This window comes from Phalacrocorax carbo, chromosome 7, assembly GCF_963921805.1.
Source record: "Phalacrocorax carbo chromosome 7, bPhaCar2.1, whole genome shotgun sequence".
Classification (NCBI taxonomy): Eukaryota; Metazoa; Chordata; class Aves; order Suliformes; family Phalacrocoracidae; genus Phalacrocorax; species Phalacrocorax carbo.
The window spans coordinates 45,448,981-45,468,262 of record NC_087519.1 but is presented as its reverse complement, the minus strand read 5'-3'; the positions used below and the strand labels follow the sequence as shown (position 1 = coordinate 45,468,262).

The 19,282-nt window shown below is 44.4% G+C and overlaps 1 long non-coding RNA gene across 1 annotated transcript; it reads right to left on the bottom strand.

The window, feature by feature from the left end:
* Positions 1 to 7,409: 7,409 nt before the first annotated feature.
* LOC135314209 (uncharacterized) lies at positions 7,410 to 13,752 on the bottom strand. Its single transcript, XR_010373656.1, has 3 exons — positions 13,478 to 13,752; positions 9,300 to 9,485; positions 7,410 to 8,125 (listed from the first exon to the last, which is right to left on the bottom strand). It is a non-coding gene; the product is annotated as an uncharacterized LOC135314209 (long non-coding RNA).
* Positions 13,753 to 19,282: the final 5,530 nt, after the last annotated feature.

Genomic DNA, 19,282 nt, shown 5'->3' with positions numbered 1-19,282 from the left:
AATGCAAGGGTTTTAGGCACCCTCCTATCAAAGTGCAGCCACGAACACCCAAATGGAAAAAATACCCGTGAGTCGGTGTTTGAGGTGGTTGTTTCTGAGGGGACGGGCCAGGGAGGAGGGTGGCAGGACCTGCCCTGGCTGGATGCCATGAAAGGCCTTTGGCTTCAGGTCTGCATCAGACCGATGACACAGTTCTTTGCAGGGAAGGAGAGGCATGGCAAGGAGGTTGTTCCCACATTTCAGCTCCTGCACATTTCCTCTGGCTGCAGGGGGTGACGGCTGAACGTGCTTGCAGAAACAGGGCTGCAAGCGGCATCCTGGGAGAGGGCCGACTGCAGCCATCCCCTCCAGAGCAGGAGGGAGACCGTCGGGTAACCTGGGGGCTGCCAGGGGAAAAGCAATGCTCAGGCAGCGTGAAGCAACTGAGATGGGCTGTTTAGTTCCCTGCCTAGGAAAAAACATCACTTTTTTTATCACTTTATTTGAAGTGATGCTTAAATTTCTCCTCCAATATTGCAGATTGAAGTACTCAAATTAATATATAGTTCTATATAAAGTCTGTTCCACTTTTTCTTCTTTTATGTGCAATTTAAAAAAAAAAAAAAGTATCTTCAATACTACATAGATGACTGATAGAGCAGACCACACAAAATGCACTATCTGCTTTTCAGAGATTCCTTAATTTCTGCATAGTGTTTCTGGGGACAGGTGAGCGCACCCCTTTAGGCAAGAACCATGTCTGTGTATCCAGGGCTACAGCTCACTCAAAAGCTTTTAGCTGATGGGGACATTGTAGAAAACAGTAAGTTTTCCCATGACTACTATCTAAGGTAGAGCAAGATTGCACTTGTTCCCCCGGCAGGCAGGGTTGTTGCCATTGAGGCAGAGGCAGGACATGGCAAAGGCAAGACAAAGGTGGCAGGAACCGACCAGGGCTGCTCAGAGCCCTGGCACGGGAAAACCTGCTGGGCAGAAACATGAATTCCTGCTCAGCACCAACCCTGCCCTTGCAACCCTTCACCCCCAAAAAGAGGGAGCTGCGGCCCACAGCGGGGGCAGATATGAGTGAGGAGATGAGTGGGAAGGCAGGGGCTGACGCAGAGGGTAGCGAAGAGTGGTGGGGAAAATTTACACGGGTTTAATTAGTTTTGCACAACGCCACAGATGGTTTGCAATTCAGGTAGCTGCCCTGGGTCAGACATCCCCTGCAGAACGACACGTCCCTGAAAGCTTTCAAACCCAGAGCATGTCCAGGGAAGGGGGATGCATTGAGACGAGGAGGCAACAAGCCCGGGCTGATCCTGCCAGGGGCTCCTGTCCCCAGAGGGGAGCAGGGCTCGGGGTGCCCCGGGGGCATGAAGGCTGCGGGGCTGGGGGCTCACAGGGCTCGTGGTGGGGACCCAAGCAGGCCAGCCTGAGGCAGGGAGTGTGGCTGGGATGTGTGCTTGCCCTGCCTCCCAGCTTGCCCTTAGCCCGTGGGCTGGCTCGGGTCTGGTTTTCAACAAAGGAACAGCAAGGACTGTTATGCTGAAGTTGGAGTCATCTCATGGCTGTGCAAATGCCACGGCTCATCCTATTTCCCTCACTCCAAGGGCCCTCATTGCTCCCTTCCTGTGGGATCCAGGGTGAGCCACCCACCGGCTCCACCTGACAGTCATTTCACATTGGCCATTGTTTAAATAACGAAGGCAAGGGGACAGCTTTATGGTTTCAGACATTGTTTCCCCTCCTTTTTTTTTTCCTTTATGTGACAATTATTTAATAGTTGTCTCTTTTAATCATTTGCCACTCATCCTATTTTTTTTTTCATATCAGTTTTCAGTGTCACAGTAAGAGAAAGGAAAGGTTCACTGAATGGGGGGACATTAGCCTATGGTGAGACTGCAAACTTTAAAGAAAGAAAAATATATTATATACAAGTGAGACAAATCTATATCCAGTCCAGAAAACCCAATTATTATTTTGCATACTTAGGGGAAATGCAATAGCACACTCATCCATCCCTAAATGACAAAGATGAAGAGCTGACAAAAATCAGGGAAATCCTGTTGTTCTGTTAACTTAAGAGTAGTAAAATCAAGAAACAGGGCCTCAGAGATACATATCACCACCAGCACCAGTCTTTGGGATTTCTAAGTTTTCAAAGTATTTAGTAACAGGAAATAATCTGAATCAAGGTCTGCCACCCACGTCATCCCCCAAGTCTGTCCACCTGATGGATCCTGTACGGCAGGATTCAGTTGTGCTGGCATTCACCCTCACTCCTGGGGACCTCGAGGGGATGGGTGGTGTTTTAAAGGGGCCACTCCCCAGAAGTGGGATGATCCAAACACACCATTTAGCTAAATCAGTCATGGGAGCTGTGCAACACCCAAGAAGAGAAACCATGCCAGCGTCCTGCCTGCCGGCAGCGCAGAAGCATCCATCATTCTGCATACATTGTGAGTGGCAGGATTCTGTAAATATCTTATGGCAGTTTTCATGAAAAATAAAACATAAAGCTGTGGTCGATAAGGTACATGTTGCTTTTGCATATTAGTTCCCCTGTATGTGAAGGACTACACACTGCACTACAACCCTGCATAGCTTCAGAATATGTCTCTGCCCTGGTTATGGCTTCCTACTTGGAGACATGGAATCAAAGTAGGAAACAAAATGGGACTTCCCACCCCAGCAGCAACAAGCAGCACGACCCCAGCCACAGCCATGGAGACCACACTGCCAGCTACTGAACCATGACATGTTGCAAGGCTTCAGTAACAGCCCAAAAAGAGGAGGAATTTCTATGTTCCCAGTGTTTGGGCCTGGTACATTTTTGTCTTTTGAAAATTACTTTAGTGATAAGAGTTCTGGAAAACAAACATTTCTATAATCATTGAATAATTTTTTATTAATATTGGTTGGGAATCTGTTGAGAAGAATGATATTCTTAAATATTCTAGGTGAAATAAGTGACCTTTTTTAGGCAGTGCTCTAAATCAAAGAACATTTTGGTTGAGTCATTTTTTCTTCTAGCAGTTGACCAAATGCTTGGTATAGTGTTGTCTTCACCATATATATGGTTTCTCAATCCCCAAATCTTTATTAAAACTGCTAGAAAACTTGATATTTAGGAATAGGGCTTAGTGCTCTCTGACAATGGCTGTGGCAGCACAGCTGGGAGAGCTTTGGCTTGGCTTCTGCAGATACAGTTGTTATGGTAAAGCCTTGAATTGCAGAATCTCACACTAAATATTCTTAAGCTGATGAAAAATCTGCTTGTTGAAAAACATTTTCTGCGCAAGCTACACAAGGTTGTATAAGGATGCAGGGGAACTAGTTGACTGTGTTGCTGCCGACAGTAGTAGAATTACTCTCCAATTACTTGCAATTAGAAGTTACAAAACATTGCCATAGTGATTAAGTCCCTAAATGACAAACAATCAAAGCTCTACATGTGCTGGCCACCAGTTTGAGTTTCAGAAGTGTGAATTAATTTCCTATAGGTCAGAGGGTCTGTCAGCACCAATGAAACATTGTTCTCAGCAGCTCTTCACAGATCCTGCCCCAAAAGGGGTGCCAAGTGTAACAAGAATTAGAAGCCTGGCTTTGGGGTCTTTCAAATTAAAATTAAAAAAAAAAATCTATGTTAAATCTGAAGTTTTGTCATAGCAGTAGTAGATAGCAACAGTCTTTATATGCAAATATGCTACAGCATGTTGAAGAGGTCAGAAAAAGAGAGAAAAAGAGAAAGAAAAAAGAAAATTATTAATTCTCTATCTGAAGAGTGCAGCAGTGGATCACAAGTCCTCTGGAGGAGGCTGTATACACACTTTTATTTTTGGGTTGCCAGTTCTAGGGCTGCCTGCCTTAGGACTGGATGTTTTTCTCAACTGCATTTCTCAGCCCACCAAAACATCCTCTGGGGCGCTGTGCCCAGCCAGCCCTTTATCCATGAGGGGCAGCTCTGCAGGCAGTTGTAGGAGCACACTTCTCCAGCCCCCAGCAAAAAATGTTCTTATGAACAACACTCCATCTTCTGCACTTATAATCATCTAGAGGAAAAAAAAAAAAGCTCATTCAGCCTACAGAAACACACATTAAGGGCCTCCAAAACGAAGGGGACAAGTGGAACCGCAAGGATGGCAGCAGCACGCGGGAAAGGTCAAATCTCCACTGTGGGATCTGGATTCATCGTGGGAGATGGGTTGAACTCAGGGATTGCCATAAGCCCCCATGCAGGGGTTGACACAGCCATGCACATTCCTGTGCCCCGCAGCACTCCTGGCCAGCTCCACCCAGGGCTGCCATGAGCAGGCACGTACGGTGCTTTACAGCTCATGGCATAAAATGGAATCCTGTGGCTTAAACCAAATATTTAGACAGAACTTAAGCATGCTATTGCAGGTTTGAAGGGAGGCACTGCAGCGTTGTGTTGGCAGTTACACCCCTTGTCCCAGAGATGCCAGGGCTCAGGTGCGGCTCTGGCTCCTGGTGCAAAAGTTACATCAAAATCTGATGCCTGTAGGAAATTTCTCAGTCACTGCTAACTGCAAATTCAAATTCCAAGGTATTCTAGTTCACAGATCACTACTGCCTCACCCTTCAGTAACTCCCTATCTCTTAAGTAAACCATGGTCCTCAAATTTCTTTAGAAGATGCTGCTAGTTCTCGAAGGTCGTGAGACCTAATTTCAAACACATCATCTGCTCTGAAACACCCTCCAAACAAGCATTTTTACAGCACATATTTTCCCAGTCTAAGGAATTAACCAAAACAGATAAAGTATTTTGGGGCTGCTGCTGGGTTCACGGCATCTCAAGAAGTCACATTGCTTTTTTATGACACCTTTCCCTGCAAACAGCCCTTGTCCATACCCACCCAGACCCATCCTTTCATGGCCAAATTAAAAGTTACCAGATCTAAAAAATGAGAAGACAACAGTAGTACTTCTGTCTTTCTCCCACTTAGGATCTGAGACTGGCCATGTAAAAAAAAAAAAAACAAACAACAAAAAACCCCAAAAAACCCCACTTTCAGGGATTTTTCTGTAATCACCCATTTCCCAAGAACTACAAACGGGCTGATGTACCTACCCCTTAACCAGAATGCAGCAACAAACACAAACCCCAGCAGACAGACAGAAAACAGACAGAAACCACCCCATTCACTTCACTTTGACACAAGCAAAAAAATTCCACGATCTATTTTTCTGTGACACAACTGTTCGTAGAAACAGCCATCCTGCTGCAAAGTGTACGGGCTCATGACCATATTCTGGAAACACTTGCTTCAGAGCGCAGCCCTTCCACAGCCTGCCATCCATTGAAATAAAAGCAGAACAGTGCTCCCTCAGTAAAGGTCAGTTGATGCAATCATTGCAAGCTGAGGACGTAATAGGGCATAGGGCAATATCTCTAGAGCCTTTAGTTAATGATTAGCTTATTCTGTAAACATAAGCTGGATTTTCTAACTCAATATTTAAAGTTGTACTCTTTATATTTAAGTAGCAAGCATAGAATCGTGTCGTAACAGATTTCAGGTAAATGAATATTAGGTCAATTTTTCTTTTTTTTTTTTTTTAAGTGAAAAAGGCACTAGCCTTTGGAGGGGACACAGACCTTCACAACCTGCAAGGCTCCACAGAGCACTGGTGGGGACGGGGATATGAGAGTGCTTTGTCCATTCACTAGGTGAATTGTTACTCCATGTGGAGCACGGTGCTGGAGGTGGTAACTTCAGATATTGCTAATGAAAGAAGCAGCAAAAAGGGAAGCTCAAATTCAACAGCAGCTTTTAAAGATCACTTTAACTGAAAAATTGTACTTGGTAAATGCCACATCTGGGATCAGCCGCGTAACAGTAGTTTTGGGGAACAGGCTACTGATGGAGAACTGAGATGGCCAATAGAGGAAACAACTTCAAGATGACAAAGGCTGCTTCTCTTGGGTTCTGCCAAAAGCTCATTTGGAGCTGCACAGAGCAGAATCCCCACCCCAGTGTTTCCTGGTGTAGCTGCTGTGTCCTCAGAAAGCTCTCTGCTTTGGGGGCAGCATCACCTTCAGAAATGCAGTCCAGGCTCCCCGCTACAGCCGGTCCCTCTGCATCTTGTCTACAGTCACACTTGACAGAGCACTTCAGCCATCTCCAGCAGTGTCCCTGCACTGTCTTCCTAGTTTACTCCCAGGTGTCTTGTGGCTGCCTGCAGCCCAGTAACCTCACTCCAGCACGAACTGAACACAATACGATATGAATGGTGATAAAACCTAGAACCTCTGCAGAGATCCCTGCAGGACAGTAGGTGAGACAGTAGCTTTGCTGCACTGGCAGTCACGGCTGCCTCATAGCACCAAGGGCTCTAAATAGAGAAGTGACATCTCTCAGGCTTATGCCAAAGCAGTGCAAGATGCACATGAGTGCAGACCAGCTGACAGTGCCTGGGGCAGTAGAAAGGGATGGAAAGCCCATCTCCAGCCCTGACCTTCCATCCTCATGGATGGCACTGCAGTCCTGGGCTCTCTATATGACAGCATGCTCACAATCCAGACTCATCTGCTAGCACAGGTCTTATTTTACCTAATCTGTGAGCTGTTACTCAGCTGCTTCCTACAGCAGTAGCCATTATGGATCTGAGTTGGATTTGCCAATCTGTTTCCAAGGTCAGAAATGACATGAAGGTAGAAACTGACTTAATGAAGGAAAAAAATCCTTTCAGACTTTCTCATTCTCACAACCACCTCACATTATTAGATAATATTAAAAGCAGAGGTAGTTCTTCCAACTGTGAATTCAAATTTCAGAAGTGTTTAAGTCCTCCTCTCTGGAGGGAGAGACATTACTGATGGTTTGTCAGACTCTCCCCCTGCCCCAGAGAGGCACGTCTGAAGCTGATGTATGCTTGAAAATTACCTGAACACTGGATTGGTCAGCCTTCTTGCTCGGCTCAAAAACTCTTTTCCAAGCTGCAAATAAATTCTCATCTTAAGTGTGACTCTGGAGCATATTTGTGTCTTGGTCTGGCCCTGTCCCAGAAGCTGCAGCGATGCTGGTGATCCCCTAGAGCAGTAACAGTGCCGTCAGTAGGGCTTGAGGGTGAGGAGCAGAGCGGTGCTTCAAATTTGCCCTCTTAGAATACTCAGTTTTGAAAGATTTTGGCATTTCAGGGAAAAAAAAAGCTTCTAATGAATTCACTACTAACCTGTCGGTATACTAATCCTATTCCTGCAAGATCTTCATAGGACTGTCTTTGTACACAGGACAGATCTAGACGCCTGCCCCAACCCAGGGTTATTCAGCTGCTGGACTCCTCTGTTTGTCACAGTGGGTCAGGGGCATAGGGCTGGTCGGGCAGGCACTGCAGAGATACAGGATGCGGTCCCTCACAGGCCATGCCAATATTGATAAAAAGGTAATGTAGAAGAATTCAGCTGGGTTAGGCATGGCATATAATGAAAGAAAATAAGGGCTAGCCTCCTGTCACTAATCACTGACAGAAAGAGCAGATGAAGGGCAATTCAAACATAAGTCAGTTAGTGGGAAATACTATGCATTCATTTCTCGGTGCTAGTCTGAAAAACCCACCATCTGTGCTAAGTCAGCAGAGGACACAACTGGAGAAACCAGACTGAAACTGTTACCTGTTTCCGAGGGCTATTATGGGACAAGACGGAAAAAAATTTCCAAACCAGAACCAAAATTTGGGGCCTTAGTGATAACATGAAGTTCACATTTTTAAAGGTAACTAGATTACTTTTGCTTTAAAGAATTGTATAGGTAAATGTTTAAGAAAGTTCCTTTACGAGGTGCTGTCTGGGGAGAAGGTGGTGACACCGCAGGTGGCTTCAGGAGCTGAGCGGGCAGCAGACACGATGCTGCAGGGGCCTGAATACAGCCGGGCTACGTAAAGAACAGTGATGAAAAGGAGCATTTTGAAAAGTAACATCTAGCTTTTGAGCTGTGGGTCCACCAGTGGCATCAAAAAGTACCTTCTTCGAAAATTGGTTGCATGAGAGCACCATACCCAATCCTGAGCAGGAGCCATCGCGCTGGAAGGGCAGGGAGAGCAGTGCTGGTGCCCGGCTTCTCCATCACTTACACACTGCGAATGATCAGCTGAGCAGGAAGGATTCCCAGTTTGGAATGATCACTAATTAGAAGAAAAGGTATAATGAAAATATATACCTTAGAGAAGTCAAAGCACATGAGCTAAGGCTGTGTGTCAACAGAGGGGAGCATTGAACTGGCCAGTCCTCATTACAGATCTATTATTAACCACCACATTAGGTCAGAACTACCTGAAAGACGAAAATTTGAGTAAATTGGTATAAACAGTAAATTCCAAACTGCAGTCAGAGTCCTGTCACTGTATGGTTGAACACTGACAGACAGCATCTGAAAGAACGAAAGCACATTGAGAGTTGTGTTTCCATATTTTTGCTCTCTCACTCTGACAAGTATACTAAAAAATTACATGCTTTGGATGCTAACGTCATGCTCATACATAAGTAGTTTAAAATATTATTTATGTTGGGATTTTATCCAATCCTGCAAGAAATGGATCCCTGGAGGTATTTAAAACACTTATAGACATGGCAACTCAGGGCATGGTTTAGGAGACATGGTGGTGTTGGGTTGACAGTTGGACTTGATGACCCTAGAGGTCTTTTCCAACCTTAATGATTCTATGAAACAACAAAATTCATGGCAGGGTTACAGAAAAGCAAACCCTTTGTTCCTAAGCACAAGAAACTGCTCGGCTTTGCATTTTATATTCAGCACTCAGTAGTTGCAGAAAGAGTTAATCTCCCAGTTCCCATGTTTCTGCAGCAACTCGGGCAACACACACTGGAAGCTGGGGAGCGCGTAGCAACAAGCATGCCAAAGGCAATCCAAGGGATCCTGGAGGGGAAGCAGTAAAGCCATTATCACCAAGGACACACCATGTGCCACTGACTACTGGCCTGGGCACTAACCAAACCTTGGTACAACCACCCCAAAAAACAAAGCAGAGCAGTAGCCCTGGCAAACAGCTGGTAGAGGGCATACTTGTAGTATGAATGTAAAAACTACTTTGCTAGATTTTTTTAGTCCTGAAGATACACTTTCTGTGATTGAATCTGCAGTTACGATGTTAATGGAAATTTACTTTATTTAAACTGTTTAAAATGTAATTAATTACTTTTCTGTTATACCCCAATACAGTTATCCTTTGCTATTTGACATGTAACTCAAGTATTTCATGTTTAATATTACTGAGCTGTCACAGTTTAAACATACGAGTAATGACAAACTGAGGATTCACAGACCACAGTCTCATTTACCTCTCGGTGCCAGAGTAAACGTTAAACCTCTCCCACTGCAAAGAACTTTGCCATTTGCAAACAGACCCAAGCACCATCCCCCTGGCTCCGTTGCTCTCGGGTCGCCTGTCTCTCTATGTTAAATGAAGGACCTTAGCAGGTGAATGCCTCTCTCCGGGCACGGGGTTGGTTATGATGCTGTCATAGCTGCATTGAGAAGACATAATAAGTGTATTTCGTTATTAATCACATCTCATTTTCATGTCTGAGGTTAAGTCTGAGTTGCCTCAAGAGAGGTGAAGCAGGCACTGAGCATGACAAGAACCCCACCATCGTCACACGCCTGTGCCAAAGGTCTGCCCTGCCTTGTGCTTCCTCCACTACAGACCACGCTGGCCTGATGCAAGATTCAAATTCACAGCAGACACTTTCATGACAGTAAAAAATTCAGGATTTGCTGAATGCAGACATTTCCTGTTACTTTATTTAAATAAATGATATTTTTCTGATTTTTACAACACTTTTTCAACTTTCTCCATATAAACCAAAATATGCTGTTCTATTCAACTTCTGATCATGAGGGTACTGAAAAACCCTACTGAAGAAAAACTCTCCACACCTTCACATTACTGTATTTTCTTGTGGTACAGCCACAAAGCAGCACATCAGGAATGAAAAGCCAGCTGTGGAGAGATGCTCCTTTCATGGGTCACCAGATGTCACACTCCTAATTCCAAAAATATCTGTAATGCACTGCTGCTTAATTAATAGCCTTCAGACAGCTGAAGGAAAAGTAATGAATATGGATAATGAGTAGGGGAATGTCACAAACATGTTACATTTCTTGCCCATGTGTGAAGTCAGGCTTCTGAACACTGCATTTTCAGCCAAGTTGTCTTTTCACCGTTCCAGGCTGGTTTGCCTTGTCCATGGCAGACTGTACCCTATAGCAGAGCAACAGCACATACAGAGCACTCTGCAGATGGAGAGTCCCAAATCATGCGGGCATCATTATTTGTACCTTACATTTTAGAAACAGATATGAAAAAGATGTGAAAGATCAAATTACAGAGAGACACAAAAATATATAAAAAGTGCACATGCAGACAGCAAGTCCATTAAAACAGATTTACAGGTTGCCTGTTTAAGGTATAAATTGGAAAGCTTCTTAAAAATAAAAAATAAAATCTAAGTCCAGCACATGGAATCAAATTCAAGTGCTTCATGCTTAGACATACTGTTTCAGAGAATTATTATTACATCGGTACATTATAAAATAGTTTGAACCGCTGTCATAATATGCAGTGCCTATCATAAAAATGCTGGATTTCTCTTTGATAGAATTCAAAGTAGGAATAAAGTAGCTTAGAGGAAGCATTTAAGTCTGTTTATTTTGATCTTTGTGTTGTGTAAAGCAATACTGAGTGTTACTTAGAGCAGTCTGAAAATTGTTTTAAGAATCATAGAATCATGGAATGGTGTGGGTTGGAAGGGACCTTTAGAGCCCATCTAGCCCAACCCCCCAGCTGTGAGCAGGGACATCTTCAACTAGATCAGGCTGCTCAGAGCCCCGTCCAGCCTGGCCTTGGGTGTTTCCAGGGAGGGGGCCTCCACAGCCTCTCCGGGCAACCTGGGCCAGTGTTACACCACCCTCATTGTAAAAAATTCCTTCCTTATATCCAGTCTAAATCTACCCTCCTTTAGTTTAAGACCATTACCCTGTGTCCTGTCACAACAGATCTTGCTATAAAGACAGCCCCCGTCCTTCCTACAGCCCCCCTTCAGCTCCTGGAAGGCCACAATAAGTTCTCCCCATGGCCTTCTCTTCTCCAGGCTGAACAACCCCAACTCTCTCAGCCTGTCCTCGTAGCAGAGGTGCTCCAGCCCTCGGATAATTTTTGTGGCCTCCTCCGGACCCGCTCCAACAGGTCCATGTCCTTCCTGTGCTGAGGGCTCCAGAGCTGGACGCAGCACTGCAGAGGGGGGTCTCACCAGAGCAGAGTAGAGGGGCAGAATCCCCTCCCTTGACCTGCTGGCCGTGCTGCTTGTGATGCAGTCCAGGATATGGTTGGCTTTCTGGGCTGTGAGCGCAATTGTCAGCTCACATCCAGCTTTTCATCCATCAGTACCCCCAAGAAGCACACAGGCTTATTCTTTCATCCTTGCACACACAGCAGGTCTTGAAAAGCTACATTCATAAATACAACAAAAATCACACAAAACTCCTTGGGACCTCATATGTTTTGCAGTAAGCAGAGGAACAGAGTAATTATAACAAAACATTAATTCTTCTCTATTTATTTTGGTACCAAGGTCAATTCTGATTTTATTTCTTCCCTTGCCAAGTGGTACCAAATACTATGCCCAAAGGTATTGCAGCCAGGAGAAAACAAAGGGTACGTTAACCTCTGATGGTAACTGGAAAATTAATTTCTGGCTTCCTTGAGAATACTACTGAAATCATTCTAGGAAATAACAGAAATTAAACCAAAGGAGAGACCATCTATCCACCCAACTCCACCTCCATACAAAAGATGAAGAGGAAGATGAAAGATGCACAGCTGGTCCTAGGCAAAGGCAAGGGTGAGGACTGGGACAGGCATTCAGGGGTCACAATACTTACCCAAAAAATCATAAACAAAAGGGATTTTATGGAAATAAAGCTATCTAAAATGCCTCGTAACACTTAAGTGAAGCAAAACTGGCAGTGAGAAGCACCATGCTGACAGCCCAACGCCTGGAGCAGGATCTCCCCGTTGGACATCCCTGCGAGTGCCTCCCGGCTGCACTCACAGCATTGCCCTTGTCATGCCATCACCACAGACCCCTGCGGTGCTGGCCAGGGCTGCAGGTCCCACACCTCCTGTGGGGATGGAGCCCATCCTGCCCTGGCTCGGACTCCCACAGGGGCAGCGCCGGCAGCAGTGGAACAGAGGGTTCTGCCCTCCCCGTGTCCAGCTTCTCAGGTAGGATTTACAACAGAAAAAGCAGCGTGCCGTCTTCACAGCCCAAGTGTCAAGTTAAAGTTTGGGATGAGATCTGCAGGTGTGGAGCAGATAAACTCTAATAAAATACTCTATCGTGGTAGACAACACTGGCTGTTTGAAAGAATCATATATCTGCATTATTTAAGTTACACCCACTGAAGCCTTGGCTTGAGTACACAGAATTTCAATTTAAAAACCAAGAAAAGCGTCTGCTGTCTCCCCAGCCCCGCTGACTGGGGCACTGCTGCATGCTCTGGGCTGGGCAGGCAGCTCCAGTTCTCCACAGGATTTATTTCAGACAGAGCAGGACGCTCGTCCAGGCAGCTGCCAAGAGCAGACATCGTCTGCAGCACAAACACTCCAGCACATCGTTTTCCCAAATGGCCTGAAGATCATGTTTCATGGGGTATTATCATATTGAAACAGCAAACTTCGCCACATGCAGGAAAGCAAAATTATGAAAAATATCGCTACCACCATACTGTTATGTTTTAGACCTTAAAAACTACTGAAACAGGTTTCCCATTCAATTGAAGCACCTCTCTGCATCACATTGATATTTTAATGGGATAAATCTGCTGAACTCCCATGGAAAGAGCCCCTGTCTCTTGTCTTCCCCTTCCAGCCATTCCACACCGGAGCCAGAGGGCTCAGCGTCAAGTTACCAGTGACGTTCCCTGGTCAGCAGACCCCAGGGATCAGCAGTCCAAGCTGCAGCTCTGGCTTCAAACAGGCCAAATACTTTGCTTAAGAAAGAATCCAGTGACTGGCTCAGCTGCGTTTTTAAGAAAACTATAAAGAAAAAAATCCTGTCCAGTAGGCTGATAAAGGAAAGCAAAATCCCCCCACAAACCAAAAATCATTCTCATGATCCCATTCCAATTTTCAGAGCAACGATCCATCAAATCACTTGTCTCAGCAAACAAACATATTGGCCAGAACCCTTTGCTGTATACAAGCTATAGGGGAGAGAGGGAGTGATGCATGGGTCTGACTCGGGAGGCACCGAGCACCCGCTGCCTCTACAGTGGCAGCTGCTGGACCCCAGGACCAGGTCTGCCAGCACAGCACCCAAGGTGTCCCACAAACTCATCCACTAAGGACTCAAGGACTCTGTCTGTACTTATTAAATCCCAAAATGGGTGTAGACTGATGTATTTTCACAATATTTCCATGAAGATCTGCTGCCCTCTTGCAGGCTGCGACACTCACCAAACAGAGATGGCTTCTGATGGAGGCAGTGAGGCAGTCTGGTTTCCAAACACATCAGGCAGCACAGAGCCCAGAAGCAGCACGAGGCATCAGCACAGCCTGCTGATATTTTTTAAAGGCACCGTCCTTCAGTTCTTCCCAGCACCTTTGTTTTTCCCTGCCCAGATGATGCAAAAGTTTTCCAAGAGAACTCCCTGAAGAAGTGCTCATCTTGCCTCCCCTCCTGGCAGAGCTGGGCCAGGAATAGGTAGCTTGTGCCAGGAATGAAATTCCTCTGCAGGTTCCAGCCTGTGGGTCTTCAGGATGGCACCGTGCGACTGGCGGCCGTGGTCGCTGCTGGAGGACCTGTCCCAGGAGGGAGGCTGCCCCAATCTCTCTCTCAGCTGCCCGTAGTCATTTAAATGAGACCTTAAAAAGAAAAGGCACCTTCAAAAACATGAGTGTTAATATGACTGATAATATTAACTGATGCTAAGCTGATGTTACAGCTGTCACAGGATCAAGAGTTGGTGTTTTCATGCCATTCAGCTCCATTTTCACAGGGAATTATTTCCTGCTCCCTTTATATTCGTGTCCAAAAGCCCCATGGAACTGGAGACACTTTTAAGCTTTCTTCATGCAAATTTCAGTAAAGGCACTCAAAACATCTCTGGGAATAACATGCAAATCATACACAACAGTGAACGTGACTACTACATGAGCAAAATGTCCCTGAGAAAAGATCCCTATTTTGACCTCACAGCATAACTCCTTACCTATTTAAGCACTCAACAGCATCATATATAAGGTTATCCACATTTCCTATGATGCACCTTCAACCTATTACAGCACAAAGTTGCACTTTTCATGCTGCAGCACTTTCTCCCCCTGTGAGACGGCAGACAGTGCTTCCAGGTTTTGTTTGGTCAAAAGCCAAGGTGGAGCTTCACATGGACACGCCTTCCAGAGCTGCAGGATGAAGATGCCTCCACCACTGGCATGGGTGCTGCTCCATTGAGGACATCCGCCCAGGGCATGAGGGCGGCTCCTGCGTCACAGTTTCCACAGCTGAAGGCTCTTCTGTAGCATGTATGGTTGAGCCAGGGCAATGCTAGTCTGCCTGGGCTGGGCTTAATGGAAGGCTTTATTCCAGGCCTAGCCCCCAGGTGCAGAGGTCAAGCAGAGAAATGTTGTTGGCCCCAAAGAGAAGAGTGCCATGAAATAAGCAAAACCAAGTTCTTGAAGATATATTGAAACCTGCCTCAGGGCGACTGAATTAGTAATTTCATAATGACCTCCCTAAAACGCACAAAAGTTAATTAAAAGAAGATAAGAAAAAACAACCTGAAAACCAACTAGGTACTGAAAATAAACTGCTGTCTCATATCAGGAAAAGGTTATTTCCCTGTGACAGAACTATATACACAAACCTCAGGCAAAACAGCATTGCTTAGGGTAGTCAATACCTAAATCATTCCCTGCAGTTACACTGGTTCTGAAATGCACAACAGAAACCAGAATTTCTCCACACACCATAAAAAAATTAGGATGATAAAGTACTTTCTCTCCTCTCAAAAATATATTATTAGATATAAAATTATTGTAATTGAACCTCATACATAAGCTTTTAAGTTCAGGCCTTTGTAGAAATGTACTATAACAGGATAATGTTTATTTTTACTGGCTGCTACTCACCCTGGAGAAATCACCAGCCTATTGTGCTCCTTCAGAAGGAGGATTTCCTCTAGTAAACCTGCCAGTAAAAAACAATCAGGCTTCCTGATAGCTTTATTTGGTTAGAAGAATGGTAAACTCGTAAAGTGCCATGAGCTATTCAATAGAAAAAGATTAGAAGTGAGCAGCCCAAAGTTCATCATTTAAAGAAATCTCAGTTTGAAACTTTCCATTAGCTGATTAGAGGAAATAAGATGCAGGGGGTTGTTTATTAGCTTAAAGGAAAAAAGAGAAAGTCCAAATTCTTTTTAAAGCTAGCTTGCATCAGCTGCCATTACAAGAATGGAAAAGGCGCATTTGAAGGATTCACACCTTTTGAGTCATCTGCCCTATTAGCAGAGGATGGTGGTGCAGCATGGCACAGAAACACACGTACCCCCACCCATAGAGCCTACAGCAGACTGGCTCTTGGCTGGTGACTTGGATTAAATTTGCTCTCCATACTTTGACTTACACAGGACATTCCTGACTATTTTTATTTGTAAACCACCTCTATTCCATAGCGGTTTTGCACATTACCTCCCATTTGCTACGTGTGCCGAAACATATGAGGAGGAAAGTGAGACCTTACAGAAGCTTTTTGATTAGAACAAACATCTGAAGTATACACCAGGAACCTGTTGCTGGAAAAGCAGAGGAAGGAATGTACCATATCAAAGTATGAAATTTCCAATTTCATACTAAATTTAATACCAGTATGCTTATTTCAGCAGTATTTTCTGCTGAAATGCATACAGTGCATAAATTTGTACCAAAAAATTCTAAACTCCTCTAAAAAACCTCTAATAGCTTCCTAACACTTAGCAGCCACATGCTTTGCAACGTGGAAGCCTATTAAATACCTCTGAGAATATTTCAGCAAATCACTATTAATCATACATGAGATGACTAAGTAACAATCTTATAAATAGGATATAGTGCCATTTCATGCTAATATTCATTGTTTAAAAAAAAAAAATCCATCAGAGAAGAAACCAAAGGCGATATCTGACAGATCAGCGATGTTGATTGACGGTATAGTAACCACATAAGGAAAATTTGAAGCAGCAGCCCAAAACAACTATTGCTTTTAGGTTAGAACCACAATTTATTCAATGCAAATTCAGACCTGCACTGGTCTCATCACAAATTTCACTTGCTGTATTATTACAAGAAATTTGGCGTTGGTTTTGGTTAGAACCCTTTTCACCAGCGCTGTGGCTCCTGCCTTCACTTCCCACCGCCACAGAGTTTCACCATCTCCTGCACACAATGCACTGTAGAGCAACGCAACTTCAGAGCAGCGTAAGGGCAGCGCAGAGCTCAGTGGCCCTGGGATGGACCTCTGGTCCCTCCTGGGGTGTGAGAGAAGGCAGGGACCTTTTATGTCAGCCAAGGTGTTTGTTAAACCAGAGGTTTCCTTTTAGCCAACTTTCTATGTCCCACAATACACTAGGGTGGTATCTTCTGCTGGGATGGCTCCATGTGTAAGGAGATTTTACTGCAAGTTTCTGAGTGATTTACTGTAATAATCAAAAGTAGACCCATTAGTTGATGTTTTCAGCTCTACAAGTGTAAAAGTTTACACACAATATTGAATATAATGACCATCAAGCAATTATTTACTTAGAGAGTTTCCCAGTTCTCTGCAACCTGATCACAGCTCTTTTTTGCATCCTCATTCAGGGATTGTGAAACAGCATCTTTTTTTAACCTTATACTCTATATTGCCACTTCAAAGGTACTAAAACCTACTACATTATGCCAACAGATATTCTGGCACTCTAAATTTTGAGTTATAAGCCAGATAAGGTTTAACACATTTTACTCTGAGTACGAACGCTGCCCATGTGCGCCACATTTGTCTTAAATGTCATGCTATTTTCAAAACCTAGTTCTCTACACCTGAATTAGATGATAATTTAAAATAAATAATTGGAATTACTGCTGTTAAAGCACATGCAAAACTTAGTCTACAGAAATAAAAGGAAAGCTACATGTGAATGGCAAGCTTGAGCCTGGGGCAATATTTTTTTCCAGCTAATTCAGAAACCTATAAAGGTAGAGATTTTAATTATGGAAATAGTTGCTGCTTTCACCACCAGCTTTACTGCTGTTGGGTTTTGCTCTTAATGAAGCTCCTTTCTAAGCCTTACATTGTGCAGTCTCATACACTGATGGTAACACCACCTCCAACTTTAGGGTCCAACAAATAACATATACTGTATTTTAACTTCTCTTCATTACAGAAAAAGGTAAGAGGTTCCTCAGGGTGGAGTTCCTGGGTCATGATCCCATTGGCTGCATCTCCATATCTGTGGAGGGGAGCCCCACCGGCATGCTCGATAGCAGGTGTCACTGCTGGGTGCAAAGGGATGCTGAGCAAAGGCTTTGTGAACTTCTACTGCACACTGGTCCGGGGTGTCTGGAGCAGGGTCAAGTCCTGCCGATGCATCAGGGGACTCAACAGGAGCAGGTTCTCAAGAGCCTCCTGGGAGTCGTGGGTGGAAGAGAGCAGCTAGGGCCTGGAGGAACACATAGGGACAGGAGTAGAAGAGAAAAAGACTACAAGAGGAACACTACAAAAGATCGTCAAGGGAAAACAACTGCAAGGGCATGAAGTCGATTTAAATAAAATATATTTAAAATAGAGATTATAAAATAGTATATATTATACAATATGGTTTTATTTATATATATTTATATATTTTCATATACCTTACATGATGATATATGTTTATAACAGGAGGTGGTAGAAAATATTACGTTAATATGTTAAGGCCTACCCTGTGAATTGTCTCAATGCGGTAACGAGCCTTTGCAATAACCATCAACACTGCAGTCAGATGTGCACTTCCAGCGGCAGCTGAGCCCCCCGCTCTGTGCCCCAACCTGGGCATCACCCCCAGATCCCTCCTGTAACAGTGCTGGCTGATGTCACTGGTCCCAAACCCAGAGCTGCCAGCATGATCCACCCCAGACAAGGACACACCATTATCACAGGGTTTCCCTAATTCTGTTGTATCAAGGCTCTGTGGGTCAGCCCCAGACTGGGCGCAGGCGGGGACCAGTGCATGTGCCCCCACCACAGGCATGCAGGGCTGGGTACCAGCTAGTGCTTGGCTCAGCACACACAAAAGCCTAAAGGGAATTAAAAAGCATCAAATTATTACCACCATGTATTTAAACCAGCAGAACGATAGGGCTAACAACAGTGAGTAGTTTTAAATGACCTGGTTAAACAAATGCTTGGTGGGTCACTTAATTTTTCTGTCTCCTAAGCATCTCTCCTGTAATGCTGCTAGTCATATCAGGTGATATTAAAGGTCACATTGGCAACAAAAGGCTTTTAAATGATGTTTTATTACAGTCCTCCAGTTACAATACAGCGTTGTGGCCTGCCCTCCTTTGGGGTACCCTGGCATACCAGTTTGCACTTCATTTACAGCACAGTGAATATCCAGTTTACTTCCAATGCAAAAAAACCAAAAGAATTCAGAGGGCTGATCTAGAAATACAATAACATGTTCCCAAATTTCAGGTGTGAATATTTGCAAATTCCTTCAAAGATATCGAAATAAAACGTTTCACACTTATGTGTGTCAGTACTCACCTAATCCAACGAAATCTGATGCCATTTGACCGTAGTTGTTTTTAAAGGTTTTAAAATTCAACCAAAACTTAATTACCTCTCCAAATAACAGAAAAACTGCTCACTTCCAAGATTTCAGATGTCTCTTCAGATTTAGCCCAAGCTGTAACGTCATGGGGAAAGATAAGGATGAGGCGTGTCAGCAGTTGAAGTTGGGCATAAATGCCCTAGAAATGCCGGTCAATGCCGACATTTACCTGACAACTCCTGGACTGTAGAGCGATGCTTTGAACGTTCTGTAACACTCTGAAACAAAGATCTGAGCCTTCATCTGCATTTCCAGTACATGACATGCATATTTTCCTCATTGCTTGCTATTCCCTTGCCATCTGCTCAGGGATCTCCACTGTCACTGTCATGTTTTCACACTCACAAGGAACTCTTGATGAAACATGGAAAGGGTATACACCGACCATCAGAGCCCACTGGCAGCCTTTAAAATGTTTGATTTGCTCAATCTC